The sequence below is a fragment of the Rattus norvegicus genome, chromosome 3, assembly GCF_021556685.1.
Source record: "Rattus norvegicus strain SHRSP/BbbUtx chromosome 3, alternate assembly SHRSP_T2T, whole genome shotgun sequence".
Taxonomy (NCBI): Eukaryota; Metazoa; Chordata; class Mammalia; order Rodentia; family Muridae; genus Rattus; species Rattus norvegicus.
Window position 1 is genome coordinate 103,372,344 of NC_141536.1, and position 18,408 is coordinate 103,390,751.

The 18,408-nt window shown below is 41.4% G+C and overlaps 1 long non-coding RNA gene across 3 annotated transcripts in view; it reads right to left on the reverse strand.

Annotated features, from left to right (window-relative positions):
• Window positions 1–1,090: 1,090 nt before the first annotated feature.
• LOC147995638 (uncharacterized) overlaps window positions 1,091–18,408 on the reverse strand; it is a 52,155-nt gene continuing 34,837 nt past the window's right edge. For all 3 annotated transcript variants that reach the window (XR_015684970.1, XR_015684968.1, XR_015684969.1), the window contains one exon: window positions 1,091–1,928. This is a non-coding gene — a long non-coding RNA (uncharacterized LOC147995638). The remainder of the gene's footprint in view (window positions 1,929–18,408) is intronic.

An 18,408-nucleotide genomic window follows, 5' to 3' on the forward strand; every position in this document is an offset into this window, starting at 1 on the left:
TTTCTTTCTTTCTTTTTTTAGCTTGCCTTTGGACGCCACTTGAGGGGAAAACTGAATTCTACCTTTTCGGATCTTGTACATGTTCCTCATCTTGGACCTTACAAGCTATCTTTTTAATGATACGGAGCTGGTTTTAACCCTTTATATGACGTGGCTAGCCTCGGTTCACAGATATGTAGGCACAGACAAGCCAGTTTGGTTTCTCCTTTGTAAAATAGCAGGCATAACCAATCATTTAAAATAAACAAGTTCAACTGGCTCCCACTCTTAGACACAGAGAGCACATCTGAGTCAACTCCTCTTCCTCAGAAGCCTTATGTTAGTTTCCATGGGAAAACTGCAAAACTGCTCAAATGTGGGCATGTTATAATTAGAACCAAACGTGGGCTTTATGGGACCTGTCAGGATGTTTCTAGGAAGCCTGCTCAGTGTCGGCTTCCTGAGACATCCTTTCCCTACAACCATGACTCATCCCTACTTCTCCTAACTCACCCCCACTTGTTCTGGGATGGAAGGAGTCCCACACGCACCAAACCCAGATGAGAAAGCTAGTGTCCGGTCCATGAGCAAGAGCACCGGTCTAGGGCTTGTGGAAGTGGGGCAAAGGATTTTGCTTGGCACATTTGAGGTCAGCAGTATGGCGGGTGTGTATTTATCACACATGGTGACACTCATTTCTTTGGCAATCTAGCCCACTCGCTAATCCTCTCAAGCCCTTCCATTCCAACTTCTTTCTTCCTTTCATGAAAACACAGTACAAATTCTCTACAAAACAATGAATCTGCTCCTCAGGGGAATGTACAAGTCAGAAAAGCTTTTAAGAAGAAAAGAGGAGCCAAGGCCTTTGCATAAGCAGGCCAGCTGCATAGCCTCCAGAGAGGAGAGTGGGGAGACCGCTCCCGCTCCCTGCAGCCCTGGCCCCAAACCTCCTAGCTACCGCCTGTCTCCGCTGTCTTCCCACAACCCCAAACAGGCCAGCCCACACCTCAGGGACTGCACCCGTGTCATTTTCAGGAAACGAGATGTTCAGAGTCGATCCTGGCATTTCTGTGAACTCACAGAAATAATTCATTGACTCACAGAACCGAAAGAGATGATCTAGTCACTTTTATTTTTAAAATGATAAAAATGCAGCCAGAACAGTTCCTCTGACCTACCCAGGCTCGCTCAGCTGGGAGGCCTACTAGAAGCGGTCTCTCCTTTCCCCATATTCCACTGCGGTTTCCACCTGAGCTTGTAAAAGGCAATCCGAGGTAGATTTGCTGGTTTCTGCTCAGACATCTTCCTATTGTGTCTGGCAACACACTTCCAGTTTGTGTGAACTATTAGCTGAGCCAAAACTGATCCTAAAGATGCATGCCTAGTACTTGTTAAAACTAGAGCATCCTAGGCCTTTCCTGGTAAGGTTCTTGGATGCGGACTCTTAAAAAAGAATCCCTTAATCAGTTTCCCAAAATGAGTCTTCTGGTGAGGCTGGTTGGGGATTAAGATCATAAAGCAACACTGAGGAACAAAAGGCATCTTTGATGGCTGGGTACCCCAATGAGAATAGAAGAGACTTGCTGGGGACCAAGAATTTTGCCTCCTAGCTGCTTTTTTTTTTTAAAGTGGGTTAACCACCAGACCACACTTCCTCTCTTGAAGAAGCAAGGAATTAAAATCAAAGGTTTACTACTGGTTCATGCTGCCTGCTAACACTGCTTATTGCGACATGCTGTGACCCTATGCTCCATGGCTTGGAAACAGATGTGGGGAGGGAGCGGCCTGAAGGTCTGCGGGGTGGGGGAGGCAAGCAGGCAGCTGGCCAAGGGAAGAACTTCCTCTGCAGCTCAGCTTTCAGCAGGAGTGGAAGTTAGTCTAAATTGTTACCATGCAGATCTGGAATCATTTTTGCAATTGCCTGGCTCCAATTCCAGGTTTGCTCCATTCTGTAGCAAAAGAAAAAAAAGAAAAAAAAAAAAAACCTGAGAATTTGGTAATGAATGCTCCTGACCTGACCTTTGCCTCTGCCCTCCTCCGAATGTATATTATGAAGCTACAGGTTTAGCCCCCTCTCCCCACCCCCTCAACCCCCACCCCCCTCTCTCATGCACATGTTAAAGGAAGTACAGAAAAGATAAGCAATCTGACCAAGGTTACACTAATTTCAGTACTCCAGTTGTTTGATTAAAAGTGTAACCAGGCCATTCTCAACCGCACTTTCCAGGCTTCCTTTAATTGGTGCTCATCATCAGGCAACTGAAAAGAATGTTTGAGGCCACACACCCCACCTCCACACCCACCCACCCCCACACACACCCCACACATCCCCACCCCGTGCATATTATGAGTGTTTGATCTGCCCTCAGACATGTGACCTACTATGTCAAGGTTTATCAGAAATGCAAAGCTTTCGAATGTTACATATTGATTCTAGAAATCATTTTTTTTGTCACTGCTAGGCTTAGTCAGAAGCCCCATAAAGGTGGAACTGAAACTGTCACCTTGATTTTCAGTCAACACTGCAAATGTGGCTGTGCTGAGCTGCCTCGGCATGTAGATCCTGGATCCTAGGGCCTCGGGGGTATGGGGTTGCCAGACTTAGCAAACTAGATGAGGTGGCCAGTTCAACGGGAGCCGCAGACTTTACAAATGTGAATACAGATGTATTTCATGGGATACTTGAAAGGTCATCTATTGCTAATCTCAAGTTGAAACCAGGCAATGCAGCAAGGTCCTTCCCAAGAGCCTCAGGGTCTCCAAAATTCTTAGCAAAGATTAGCACAATGCAGTTGCTTCCCTCCAAAACATTTTCAGCATGGCTTCGAGGAGGAAGTAGACTGTCACAGCAGTCCTGTTACTCTGAAATAAGTGCTTTCACAGATAGTGCAAAGAGGTGTAGGGTCTGGAAGCAGTGAGAAAACAAACCAACATACCACGGCCAGGTTCACAGACTTGTTCACACCTGAGTTCGGCTTTAAGGATAAGAAATTCATTGTACAGAGAGCACAGGCCTAAAGGAGTGGCTGGAGTCTCCAACTAGGAAGCAGGGTTTGAGGATGAGAAGAGAAAAAAGGCTTAAGCGGGTAGCTAGCAGAAGCATGCATGCCGCACAGAGCTTGGTGGAAATAAAGTGCCAGCAAAGGTTTTGCAGCCGAGTGGCATGGCCACGTCTGGTTTTGAAAGAGAATTAGGCTGGCAGATTGGAGTGGGTAGGACTTGAAGGGAGGGAGACCAATTAAGAGGTTATCAAAATAGCCCAGACCAAAAAAAGATGAACTTATTTCCACTAAAGCAGAACCAGTAGAAGCACTGAAGGCAACAGCTAGAGTATGAAGGTGCTGGGAAGAGCTGTTAAGATCGTTTCTATGGGCGTGTCCAACAGCTATGCAGACAACTATGAGAACAAGTATTATGTGTGTAGTGTAGACTGTAGCATCTATCTCATTAGATGCCAAACTCTTTCAGGACAGGGGATACATTTTATTCATCCCGGCTATTACCAGTACCTAGCATACTTCCTGGAATAAATAGACACATTTGGAGCCCTGAATCAAATTTGAAACTCAGACCATGGCAAAATAATAAAGACAGTTTTCTTCTACATAAATCGATGAAAATACCAACAAATTAAGACCATAAATCCCAAAAGTAATACCCAATTAAGGAATGGCTGGAGCGTCTATTCTCAAGAAAAGAATACATCTCTGTAGAAGGAGTCACGGGTGTGGAAACTAGAGTTAGAGTAAAAAATGGGGAGGGGGTTTAGAGGGCATTTGGGGATCATAGCAATAATTTTGGAGAAGATGAATAGAGTTTATGAATATCTAATTTAAATGATCAAGATGAAGAGTAAAGCCAAGCAATATTAGCATTATGATTGACATAGGTGACATCAGTACCCAGTCTACAGTTATTAAAAGGGGAAATTGTTTAGCATCAGAATAACTTTATGGAGGTAAATTTGATCACACAGATGAACTAGATATATTTCTTGAAACACATGTACAACTAAACCTATTGAAGAAAAGTAGACAACACAAATAGTGCCATATGTGTCAGAGCATTGAAATTTATAAGCAGAGCAGTTTATAAAGAAAACCCTGAGCCAAGATAACCTTACTGAGGAATTCTACCACATACTAAGAAAAGATACTGATTCTGAACAAAAACTTCCAGGAAAATTGAAGATAGAATGCTTTCTAATATTCTCACTCTAACACTGACGTACAATGAGGGACACTGGCATAAAGAAAGGACTTTCCCTGCTATTTCTCCTGAAGATTGTTTCAAAGTTCTCAAGAACTGATGTCATCTTTCTAAATTTAATCCAGACTGTATAATATTGATGTAGCAATGAACAAGCATGCACTGAAGCAGGTATGAACATGTGCTTTTGGCATTACATAAAGACAGTTCAGTGGAAAGGTTGTTTTCTCAAAACAGCTGGAACTCCTGGGTTTTAACACATAAAAAATAAAATTGCATCAGTCAGTACACGAAACTCCATGAAGAATCACAAATGTAGAACATAACATGATAAACCTTATTTACTTTGTTTTTATTTTTTGCGACAAGGTCTCATGGACTCCAGTATTCTTCAAACTTGCTATGTAGCTGATGCCTGCCTTAAACTCCTGATCTTCTTGACTCTACCTCCCAAGTGCTAGGATTACAGGAGTGTGCTCCCTGGCTGTGCAAGTTTTTTATGAGAAAAAGTAGAATTGTCTTTTGACCCTGAGCTGGGTTAAGATTCCTTGGGTAAACAATGGAAGAACAATGAAGAAGAAGAAGAAGAAGAAGAAGAAGAAGAAGAAGAAGAAGAAGAAGAAGAAGAAGAAGAAGAAGAAGAAGAAGAAGAAGAAGAAGAAGAAGACAAGGAGGAGGAGGAGGAGGAGGAGGAGGAAGAAGAAGAAGAAGAAGAAGAAGAAGAAGAAGAAGAAGAAGAAGAAGAAGAAGAAGAAGAAGAAGAAGAAGAAGGGGCTTGATAAAAACAAAGAGTTCTGCTCTTCGAACAACATCATTAAGAGGGTAGAAAGAAGAGTCACCAATTGGAAGAAAATATAAGCAATCACATATTCAAGAAATAATAATATGTCCATAATATATAAAGAACTCTCAAAACTTATATGACAGTGGACAGCCCAATTTCATAGCTTAGCAACATATTCTATTAGACTTCATCAAAGAAGATACAGATGGCTGATAAGTGTGGAAAAAGATCATTACTCATCAACAGATGGAGACAGCAAACCCTCAGTCACCATCGGGAAATCCAATCAAATCACAACAGAGTGTGATACTGCGATGTGCCAACTGGAATGGCTAAGGTTTAAAAAGAGTGACCACCCCAAATATTGGTACGGATAACATAACTGCAGCTCTAACTCTCAAGTGGGGACAGAGTGAACCATACACTCTGGCAAAACAAGGAGGACTGGCCAGAGCACATGCAAAGACCTAAGTTCAATTACTACTACCAAGAAAATACTGACAACCATGTATCTACTGTATGCCCAGTCATTCTAACGGAAGGTGTCTAAGCAGGTGAAACGCCCATATGAAAGCTTGCATGCAACTCCACCGCAATAGGAAAATAAGAAATCATTTAGTGTTAGGTGAATGAAGAAACACACTTCTTTGTAGCATCTAATAGTCAGGACTTCCGTGTCTCTACCTGCAGAGCCCAGTGCTGTCCCAACAGTCTCTCCAGCCATATTGGTACTGGTCACTCTCCAGTTTTACAGTCGTTCTCAAGGGCCTACAGCTCCTCATTAGCATGGCTGAGTAATTCAGAAAGCAGGCAGAGACAGCCGTGCATCCGAAGCTGCTGATTTGTGTGGGAGTCATGTTTTCCAAGAGACCTCATCTGCCTTGCAGCCTTCGAAACTTCCTACTGGTTTCTTTTTCCTCCAACATATTTGTACATTGTGCCTGTGTTCTTTTTAATTCCCCTAATTGCAGTGACTCAGTTTGTTTTTCTGTTGCCCACATCCTTTTCCCACAAATTTGGCCGACTGGAAAACGAGGTATAGTGGGAAGAAAATCCAGACTCTAGTTCTGGCTTTTGGTATCAGCTTCCTCTGTGACTCCAGAGGACTCAGGTCATTGTCTGCCTGCCTAGTGTTCAAAAGGCTGAGGCAGGAGAGTAGCAAGTTGAAGATAGCCTGTACTATTAAATGATCCTGTCATCAAAAATAAAAGCATAAAAGAAAAAAAGAGAAAAGATTAGACTTACCATTGGTGTTAAGGATGATTTATAGTGCACATAAAATATTTAATAAGTATGTATATAAGGTATATTAGAAAAATGCAACTTTTATCAAAAATATTATAAAAGTAAAAGATGTAATTATTTTTTCATTTACTTATTAATTGTGTGTGAGCTCATGCGCAAGTGCTATGGCAAATGGAGGTCAGAGAAAAACTTAAGGGAGCTGGTTCTCTCCCTTCAACCATATGAGTTCCAGGGATCAAACTCAAGTTATCAGGCTCTGCAGTGCACACCTTTACCTGCTGGGCCACCTTGTTGGCCCAGATATTTTAGCTTACTTAATTAAAAAACAAAACACCTAAGCAGCTTAGGTATAGTGATATCATAAAATTGGGATGATACTTTATTATTGGGTATCATTATGTGTCAATCCATTTCTACCCTATGACTTAGCACCACAAATACTTATTTCTTAGTCAAAACAGACCAGCTTGGGATGATGGACACACTCACCCATCTAAGGATTCGTGCTTTCAAACTCTTTGTATGTGACTAGAGAATAGGGGTTCAGGGCAATGGTGACTTTTCCAGGAGGCAGCCTGACCTGTGTCCCATCTTATCTGCCAGAATCAAACACATGACTAACTCAACATTGAGACAGCCGGGAAAATAGAGTCTCTTTCTATAACACTCAGACAAAGACTAGAAATGGATGAACCTATAATGATATCCGATAATAAAGCATCTTCCCAGTTTAATAATGAAGTCAGATATTGTTGGTAAACACCATGACCAGAAGCAACCTACAGAAGGAAGGGTTTGTTCGGGCTTATGGTTCAAGAGCGGCATCCACGGTCACAAGGAAGGCGTGCCAGCAGCTGGCAGAGCGGGAGATGGCTAATCACATGTTAACTGCACACAGGAAGCAGAAAGAATAAGCGGGAAGTAGAGCATGACTCAAAGTCCTCAAACCTTGTCCCTAGTGATTTACTTTCTCCAGCCAGAATGAACCTCCTAAAGGTTCCACAACTTCCCCAGAATTGGAGAGCAAGTGTTCAAATACATGAGTGGAGGGGTGGGGGGACATTCTTCATTCAAGCCTTCACAATTTTCCTTACTTAGGACAGTTTTTCTTAAAGGCACTATCTTAAGAACAGCCTTGTTCTCTTGAGGCTAAAAAGAAACCCATGGCCGCTAGCAATCCCTGCCCCCTCCCCCTGGACTCCCCTGATATACAATTCATAGGAGCTGTTGTTCATCAATGACTCTCCCATTTGTTCTTTGCGGTTGCTTATTTTCACTCCATAGTCATCTTTGAGATTCACCCAGGTTATAACATGTCACCAACACTTACAACTTTCCAATTGCTTGTTATTGTTCCATTGAATGATATGTCTCTTCGCTTATACATTTATCTACTGATGGACATTTGGGTTGTTTCTCCCTTCTGGTAATTATAGACAATGCTGCTATAAATATTCATGTTCAGGCCTACGTTTTCATTGTACTTGGGCCTATAAGTAGTAGAATTGTTGGGTCACGTAAATGACCTTTGTTACCTTGAGAGGGAATACCAAACTGTTTTCTGAAGTAACACCACTTCACCATAATCCAAGAAGATTTTAATTTCTTCATATCTTTACCAATATTTCTCATTATTCTTTCTGTAGACACCCTAGAGGATCTGAAGAAGTATCTCATGAGAGTTTTATTTGCATTTCTATGGTGTGGCATTGGCATTTGTATTTCTTCTTTGGACAAATGGCTGTTCAGATCCTTTGACCATAGCAGTATATTTTTCTTTTTTATTATTTAGCTGTGAGAGCTCTTTACATATTTCAGATAACAGCCCTTTATCAGAGTGATTTCCAGTTTTTTCCATGCCACAGATTGGCTGCTCATTTCCCTAGTGGTTATTTTTTTCTTTTTTCTTTTAAGGAAAAAACAGCTAGGCTTTGCTGAAATTGTTTTGCCTATTCTTTTCCGTTTGTATTTGTGCTGTTTATTTCAAATTTAAGAAACAACTGCCTGATCCTAGGTCATGTCAGTTTGTGTCTATATTACCTTTTAAGAATTTTATATGTTCGTGTTTTACATTTCGTCCCTAGACTGGAAAGGAGATAGTAGAAGTATATCTTTTTGTAAACTACACAATCTTACACTTGGGAAATTATATATAGATTTAATGTATTTATTATGCTGTCTGCCATCGAGGAGGTAGAACAGAACTCCCTAGTCCTCACAAGAATATAGGCTTACATTTTTCAAAACTTACTCTAATAAGGGTTCTTTAACACTTCAACCTCCCTTCTAGTCCACCACCCATGAATAGTAGGGGAAAAGAAAGGTTAATGAGAAATACAAAGTTACAACAAGGAAGATCATCCAAGAAAGCATGGTGAGCTAAAGCAAGAAAGAGTGTGTCAGCAAAGACCAGCCTGAGTGAAGCCCAACAATGATCAGCCAAGAGTTGCAAAGTGAGCCAATGGATGAGCATCATCCACTGACTTTTGGGTTCTACTTATACTTTTTCCAACTATCACACATCTCGCATCTCACAGGCATCCACCTCAGCAAACATCAGATGCCCTTTCACCAGACAACTTCCAGAAAAATACCACGTGTCTGTTTTAAGCAAAACATCCTCTCAGAAGACAGTTTCCAGGAAAACATCACATGATACAACTAAGTCTCCATCACAACTAGGAATTCCCACAATGAAGTATATAGATACCAGGAATACATCCTGTGTTGGGGGTGGAGAGACTTTAGAGTAGAAAACTGGCAGCTGTTACTTCATCCATGTAGTCAAAGTGAGCACAAGTCAATGGTTGTATAGCCTTGCTAAGAACAGTAAAAGCAACATTTTACCTCGTTTACCTCCCTCCTGAAAACCTAAAATCCCAATCTAATCTGGAGACTCAGGACAAATCCCCGTAGAAGGACACTTTACAGAGCATAGGTCCCGTCACTTTACAGAGCATAGGTCCCGTCATTCTGAAAATTGTCACGTTCATCTCAAACAAGAAAAGTCTAAGGACTTGCCCCATCACTAAGAGGCAAAGAAGACACTGTAACCAAGTATAACATGGAGTCCCAGGTTCAGGGTACCTAAGGATCCCTCCCAGGCTTGAGGTAGCTAAGGATCCCTGGCACCTTGATTTTTTTGTAAATCTGGAACTTTCCTAAGATGTGTATTATATATTTTAGGTAGCCTTGCCAGAGGGAACAGGTGGGGGATTGAGTATAATCAAAGAGAATGTGTCATTTATCAGGAGAGGACATACTCAGAATCAGCTCAAAGTTATCAAATGTGGCTCGGAGACATTGAAGAAGCAAGAAGTTTCAACCACTTACAACTAAGGCTACAAAAGAAAACTAAAGATTTTTAGAATAGAGATAAAAAAATTTTTCAAGTAGAACACACACACCATACACTTGCAAACACACACACACACACACACACACACACACACACACACACATCAAGACACAATGTGAGCAAGGAAGAACTCTTGAAAGGAAAACAATTAGACTGAAGACTTATTTCTCTAGCAGGATATGACATGATATCTTTGAAGTGCTCGTGTAGGGGAGTATCAGTGTGATATAGGACATTCATGTTGCTACACAAGCATACCGGTCCCTGTCACCAACCCTTTCTTCATATAAAAGATAAAGAGGAGCATACATGTTTATGTGCTAAAAACCCCACATTCTAGCTAGATGTACTTTAGTCAAATGCAGTATATAAGTAAGATGGACTGCTATTCCAAGTATGGTCCAAAAGAAGTTTCTTTTTGTTTCCAATGATCGAGGATAGTGTACCAGGTGTGCAGGTTGTTCTCCTCCCTGAGTCAATGCATCTTAGGCATTGACGTGTTAGGCCTGGCATCCTCTAGACCTTCATTATCAACTGTAGACATCTAAGGAAAAGTGCTGCACAGTACAAGGGAGGCAAACCCTCTTAGAGACCTTGAAATGACACATGCTGCTCTCACTCAAACGCCTGGCAGGAACTAACCACAGAATCTCAGCTGACCCTGAGGAAAACTTGGAGCCTAACATCTAGCATCCCACTCAAGAAAAAGGGAAAATGAAAGGGGAAACCTTTTTTGAACAGCTAGCAGTGAACAGCTAACACTCACACATAAAACTCTCTCTTTTTTTCAGTAAGACGACCCACCTTCAGATTTTGAGAGGAAAATGTTCTGGTTCTGCTAACATGCACAAAGTTGCTTCACAAATCATTTTACTGCAGAGTGTGAAGCCAGAACCCTGAAATTACCTCATTGCTGCCCCAGAGCAGCAAGTGGACAAATGCAAGGCAGCAAGCCAGGTCAGCCCCAAGTCAGAGGGAGATGTTCCCCCACAAGGCTAATTCCTGCCTGTTCCTCTATGAGCCAACACAAAATTGAACTTCAGAATAACATTACTACTTCCAACATTCCTATCTCAATCTCCATTGACTCTTGTTACAATAAGACTGTAAAGTGTTTAGGGAATCTTCATCCTCCTACACCACAAGATGACTCAGTTAAGGCATTCAACAAACCAGGCTGTTGGTACACATTCACACAATTGAATGGCTTTAATGACAGGGTCATGATTGGCAGATTGTATTTTGGGGTTTGTTTGTGTTTGCTTTCTTTTTTTTTTTTTTCATTAACTTGAGTATTTCTTATATACATTTCAAGTGTTATTCCCTTTCCGCAAAATCCCCCTCCCCCCTCCCCTTCCTTATGGGTGTTCCCCTCCCAACCCTCCCCCCATTGCCGCCCTCCCCCCATAGTCTAGTTCACTGGGGGTTCAGTCTTAGCAGGACCCAGGGCTTCCCCTTCCACTGGTGCTCTTACTAGGATATTCATTGCTACCTATGGGGTCAGAGTCCAGGGTCAGTCCATATATAGTCTTTAGGTAGTGGCTTAGTCCCTGGAAGCTCTGGTTGCTTGACATTGTTGTACTTTTGGGGTCTCGAGCCCCTTCAAGCTCTTCCAGTTCTTTCTCTGATTCCTTCAACGGGGGACCTATTCTCAGCTCAGTGGTTTGCTGCTGGCATTCGCCTCTGTATTTGCTGTATTCTGGCTGTGTCTCTCAGGAGCGATCTACATCCGGCTCCTGTCGGTCTGCACTTCTTTGCTTCATCCATCTTGTCCAATTGGGTGGCTGTATATGTATGGGCCACATGTGGGGCAGGCTCTGAATGGGTGTTCCTTCAGTCTCTGTTTTAATCTTTGCCTCTCCCTTCCCAGCCAAGGGTATTCTTTTTCCTCATTTAAAGAAGGAGTGAAGCATTCACATTTTGATCATCCGTCTTGAGTTTCGTTTGTTCTAGGGATCTAGGGTAATTCAAGCATTTGGGCTAATAGCCACTTATCAATGAGTGCATACCATGTATGTCTTTCTGTGATTGGGTTAGCTCACTCAGGATGATATTTTCCAGTTCCAACCATTTGCCTACGAATTTCATAGACTCGTTGTTTTTGATAGCTGAGTAATATTCCATTGTGTAGATGTACCACATTTTCTGTATCCATTCCTCTGTTGAAGGGCATCTCGGTTCTTTCCATTTTCTGGCTATTATAAATAAGGCTGCGATGAACATAGTGGAGCACGTGTCTCTTTTATATGTTGAGGCATCTTTTGGGTATATGCCCAAGCGAGGTATAGCTGGATCCTCAGGCAGTTCAATGTCCAATTTTCTGAGGAACCTCCAGACTGATTTCCAGAATGGTTTTACCAGTCTGCAATCCCACCAACAATGGAGGAGTGTTCCTCTTTCTCCACATCCTCGCCAGCATCTGCTGTCACCTGAGTTTTTGATCTTAGCCATTCTCACTGGTGTGAGGTGAAATCTCAGGGTTGTTTTGATTTGCATTTCCCTTATGACTAAAGATGTTGAACATTTCTTTAGGTGTTTCTCAGCCATTCGGCATTCCTCAGCTGTGAATTCTTTGTTTAGCTCTGAACCCCATTTTTTAATAGGGTTATTTGTTTCCCTGCGGTCTAACTTCTTGAGTTCTTTGTATATTTTGGATATAAGGCCTCTATCTGTTGTAGGATTGGTAAAGATCTTTTCCCAATCTGTTGGTTGCCGTTTTGTCCTAACCACCGTGTCCTTTGCCTTACAGAAGCTTTGCAGTTTTATGAGATCCCATTTGTCGATTCTTGATCTTAGAGCATAAGCCATTGGTGTTTCGTTCAGGAAATTTTTTCCAGTGCCCATGTGTTCCAGATGCTTCCCTAGTTTTTCTTCTATTAGTTTGAGTGTGTCTGGTTTGATGTGGAGGTCCTTGATCCACTTGGACTTAAGCTTTGTACAGGGTGATAAGCATGGATCGATCTGCATTCTTCTACATGTTGCCATCCAGTTGAACCAGCACCATTTGCTGAAAATGCTATCTTTTTTCCATTGGATGGTTTTGGCTCCTTTGTCAAAAATCAAGTGACCATAGGTGTGTGGGTTCATTTCTGGGTCTTCAATTCTATTCCATTGGTCTATCTGTCTGTCTCTGTACCAATACCATGCAGTTTTTATCACTATTGCTCTGTAATACTGCTTGAGTTCAGGGATAGTGATTCCCCCTGAAGTCCTTTTATTGTTGAGGATAGCTTTAGCTATCCTGGGTTTTTTGTTATTCCAGATGAATTTGCAAATTGTTCTGTCTAACTCTTTGAAGAATTGGATTGGTATTTTGATGGGGATTGCATTGAATCTGTAGATTGCTTTTGGTAAAATGGCCATTTTTACTATATTAATCCTGCCAATCCATGAGCATGGGAGATCTTTCCATCTTCTGAGGTCTTCTTCAATTTCTTTCCTCAGTGTCTTGAAGTTCTTATTGTACAGATCTTTTACTTGCTTGGTTAAAGTCACACCGAGGTACTTTATATTATTTGGGTCTATTATGAAGGGTGTCGTTTCCCTAATTTCTCTCTCGGCTTGTTTCTCTTTTGTATAGAGGAAGGCAACTGATTTATTTGAGTTAATTTTATACCCAGCCACTTTGCTGAAGTTGTTTATCAGCTTTAGTAGTTCTCTGGTGGAACTTTTGGGATCACTTAAATATACTATCATGTCATCTGCAAATAGTGATATTTTGACTTCTTCTTTTCCGATCTGTATCCCCTTGATCTCCTTTTGTTGTCTGATTGCTCTGGCTAGAACTTCAAGAACTATATTGAATAAGTAGGGAGAGAGTGGGCAGCCTTGTCTAGTCCCTGATTTTAGTGGGATTGCTTCGAGTTTCTCTCCATTTAGTTTAATGTTAGCAACTGGTTTGCTGTATATGGCTTTTACTATGTTTAGGTATGGGCCTTGAATTCCTATTCTTTCCAGGACTTTTATCATGAAGGGGTGTTGAATTTTGTCAAATGCTTTCTCAGCATCTAATGAAATGATCATGTGGTTTTGTTCTTTCAGTTTGTTTATATGATGGATCACGTTGATGGTTTTCCGTATATTAAACCATCCCTGCATGCCTGGGATGAAGCCTACTTGATCATGGTGGATGATTGTTTTGATGTGCTCTTGAATTCGGTTTGCCAGAATTTTATTGAGTATTTTTGCATCGATATTCATAAGGGAAATTGGTCTGAAGTTCTCTTTCTTTGTTGTGTCTTTGTGTGGTTTAGGTATAAGAGTAATTGTGGCTTCGTAGAAGGAATTTGGTAGTGCTCCATCTGTTTCAATTTTGTGGAATAGTTTGGATAATATTGGTATGAGGTCTTCTATGAAGGTTTGATAGAATTCTGCACTAAACCCGTCTGGACCTGGGCTCTTTTTGGTTGGAAGACCTTTAATGACTGCTTCTATTTCCTTAGGAGTTATGGGGTTGTTTAACTGGTTTATCTGTTCCTGATTTAACTTCGATACCTGGTATCTGTCTAGGAAATTGTCCATTTCCTGAAGATTTTCAAATTTTGTTGAATATAGGTTTTTATAGTAAGATCTGATGATTTTTTGAATTTCCTCTGAATCTGTAGTTATGTCTCCCTTTTCATTTCTAATTTTGTTAATTTGGACGCACTCTCTGTGTCCTCTCGTTAGTCTGGCTAAGGGTTTATCTATCTTGTTGATTTTCTCAAAGAACCAACTTTTGGTTCTGTTGATTCTTTCTATGGTTCTTTTTGTTTCTACTTGGTTGATTTCAGCTCTGAGTTTGATTATTTCCTGCCTTCTACTCCTCCTGGGTGTATTTGCTTCTTTTTGTTCTAGAGCTTTTAGGTGTGCTGTCAAGCTGCTGACATATGCTCTTTCCTGTTTCTTTCTGCAGGCACTCAGCGCTATGAGTTTTCCTCTTAGCACAGCTTTCATTGTGTCCCATAAGTTTGGGTATGTTGTATCTTCATTTTCATTAAATTCTAAAAAGTTTTTAATTTCTTTCTTTATTTCTTCCTTGACCAGGTTATCATTGAGTAGAGCATTGTTCAATTTCCACGTATATGTGGGCATTCTTCCCTTATTGTTATTGAAGACCAGTTTTAGGCCGTGGTGGTCCGATAGCATGCATGGGATTATCTCTATCTTTCTGTACCTGTTGAGGCCCGTTTTTTGACCAATTATATGGTCAATTTTGGAGAAAGTACCATGAGGAGCTGAGAAGAAGGTATATCCTTTTGCTTTAGGATAGAATGTTCTATAAATATCCGTTAAGTCCATTTGGCTCATGACTTCTCTTAGTCTGTCGACATCACTGTTTAATTTCTGTTTCCATGATCTGTCCATTGATGAGAGTGGGGTGTTGAAGTCTCCCACTATTATTGTGTGAGGTGCAATGTGTGTTTTGAGCTTTAGTAAGGTTTCTTTTACGTATGTAGGTGCCCTTGTATTTGGGGCATAGATATTTAGGATTGAGAGTTCATCTTGGTGGATTTTTCCTTTGATGAATATGAAGTGTCCTTCCTTATCTTTTTTGATGACTTTTAGTTGGAAATTGATTTTATTTGATATTAGAATGGCTACTCCAGCTTGCTTCTTCTGACCATTTGCTTGGAAAATTGTTTTCCAGCCTTTCACTCTGAGGTAATGTCTGTCTTTGTCTCTGAGGTGTGTTTCCTGTAGGCAGCAGAATGCAGGGTCCTCGTTGCGTATCCAGTTTGTTAATCTATGTCTTTTTATTGGGGAGTTGAGGCCATTGATGTTGAGAGATATTAAGGAATAGTGATTATTGCTTCCCGTTATATTCATATTTGGATGTGAGGTTATGTTTGTGTGCTTTTCTTCTCTTTGTTTTGTTGCCAAGACGATTAGTTTCTTGCTTCTTCTAGGGTATAGCTTGCCTCCTTATGTTGGGCTTTACCATTTATTATCCTTTGTAGTGCTGGATTTGTAGAAAGATATTGTGTAAATTTGGTTTTGTCATGGAATATCTTGGTTTCTCCATCAATGTTAATTGAGAGTTTTGCTGGATACAGTAACCTGGGCTGGCATTTGTGTTCTCTTAGGGTCTGTATGACATCAGTCCAGGATCTTCTGGCCTTCATAGTTTCTGGCGAGAAGTCTGGTGTGATTCTGATAGGTCTCCCTTTATATGTTACTTGACCTTTTTCCCTTACTGCTTTTAATATTCTTTCTTTATTTTGTGCGTTTGGTGTTTTGACAATTATGTGACGGGAGGTGTTTCTTTTCTGGTCCAATCTATTTGGAGTTCTGTAGGCTTCTTGTATGTCTATGGGTATCTCTTTTTTTAGGTTAGGGAAGTTTTCTTCTATGATTTTGTTGAAGATATTTACTGGTCCTTTGAGCTGGGAGTCTTCACTCTCTTCTATACCTATTATCCTTAGGTTTGATCTTCTCATTGAGTCCTGGATTTCCTGTATGTTTTGGACCAGTAGCTTTTTCCGCTTTACATTATCTTTGACAGTTGAGTCAATGATTTCTATGGAATCTTCTGCTCCTGAGATTCTCTCTTCCATCTCTTGAATTCTGTTGGTGAGGCTTGTATCTACAGCTCCTTGTCTCTTCTTTTGGTTTTCTATATCCAGGGTTGTTTCCATGTGTTCTTTCTTGATTGCTTCTATTTCCATTTTTAATTCCTTCAACTGTTTGATTGTGTTTTCCTGGAATTCTTTCAGGGATTTTTGCGATTCCTCTCTGTAGGCTTTTACTTGTTTATTAATGTTTTCCTGTGCTTCCCTAAGTGTGTTCATGTCTTTCTTGAAGTCCTCCAGCATCATGATCAAATATGATTTTGTAACTAGATCTTGCTTTTCTGGTGTGTTTGGATATTCCATGTTTGTTTTGGTGGGAGAATTGGGCTCCGATGATGGCATGTAGTCTTGGTTTCTGTTGCTTGGGTTCCTGCGCTTGCCTCTCGCCATCAGATTATCTCTAGTGTTACTTTGTTCTGCTATTTCTGACAGTGGCTAGACTGTCCTATAAGCCTGTGTGACAGGAGTGCTGTAGACCTGTTTTCCTCTCTTTCAGTCAGTTATGGGGACAGAGTGTTCTGCTTTCTGGCGTGTAGTTTTTCCTCTCTACAGGTCTTCAGCTGTTCCTGTGGGCCTGTGTCTTGAGTTCACCAGGCAGCTTTCTTGCAGCAGAAAATTTGGTCTTACCTGTGGTCCCGAGGCTCAGGTTCGCTCGTGGGGTGCTGCCCACGGGCTCTCTGCAGCGGCAGCAACCAGGAAGACCTGTGCCGCCCCTTCCGGGAACTTCAGTGCACCAGGGTTCCAGATGGTCTTTGGCTTTTTCCTCTGGCGTCCGAGATGTGTGTGCAGGGAGCAGTCACTTCTGGTTTCCCAGGCTTGTCTGCCTCTCTGAAGGTTTAGCTCTCCCTCCCACGGGATTTGGGTGCAGAGAACTGTTTATCCGGTCTGTTTCTTTCAGGTTCCGGCGGTGTCTCAGGCACAGGGGTCCTGCCGCTCCTGGGCCCTTCCCCACGGGAGCCCAGAGGCCTTATACAGTTTCCTCTTGGGCCAGGGATGTGGGCAGGCGTGAGCAGAGTTGGTGGTCTCTTCCGCTCTGCAGCCTCAGGAGTGCCCACCTGACCAGGCGGTTGGGTCTCTCTCTCACCGGGTCTGGGAGCAGAGAGCTGCTGCTTGTGTTTGCTTTCTGCAATGGAGGAAGAGACCTGAGATAATGCGTTACAAAAGTTCTCACTCCCTATGTCGACTCAGAATGAAGGCAAGAGAACACGCATGGAAAGGCTGTTGGGTTCTGCCACAGGCTGGGTAGGGTAGGAGCATGAACACCGAGAGAGTTGTCCAAACAGTGACTACAACAGGTTTTGGATTCAACAAGCTAGTTAAGTCAAGCCATTTCCATCAATCTTTGAAGACCTGTCTCCTTACTATGTTAAGTAGCTGCCCTCTTGAAAACAGTGTGTAGGATCAATCACTTTATCTTGAGTCACAGACTTTGTGTTGTACCAGGTGTCTACTCCACTGTGTCATATTTGTGTCTTCAAAACTCCGGACTCAATGTCTGACATGCACCAGCCCAAAAGAGCTTCACAGAGCTCAGACACACACACACACACACACACACACACACACACACACACACACACACACACGTGTGAGCCATACCTTCTTCTCATCCTGATGTTTAAGTGTAAGTCAGTAGGTATGATACTTTAGACTGTAGGTATTCTTCTACATATTAATTAGTTTAACTAAAAAAAAAGTAGCTCTGAGCTAAGATGTGCCTCATCCATAGGGTGCTTTCCTAGCACGTGTGAGAGCCTGGGCTCAATCCTCAGTACCAAAACAAGAGCAAATAAACATAAAATAAGCAAATAATGAAAAAACTTCATTAGGCCTGAAAATATGACTCCTGCAAAATGAAGTTTTTATTTATAACCAACTGGGAAAGGGATGGAATTTTCTGGAATTGGTAGACATCCATTTAAAAGACCTCAAAGTAAATGCCCAATGGCAGTACAGTATAAGTATATCACTACTCAGTAACAATATATTCCTGTTGGTTTCGGCTCTGTTTAATGTTTTACTGGGTTACCTTATAGCACAATAAAATTAAAAAATCATATGAAACTACAAGGACACAGGAAAGGGACAAAAAACACTGGAATTAATAAAAGTAGGGCTCTACATAGAGCACTTGTGATATAAATATGTAAAGTCTGACAATAATCAATCATAACTAGCTATGTGTATTTTTTCTAAAAATCATTTTCACTGCAGGACTGTGATTCATACCTGTACATCTAGCCAAACATCTTCAAGATCTGTACATAGAACATTTAACGACA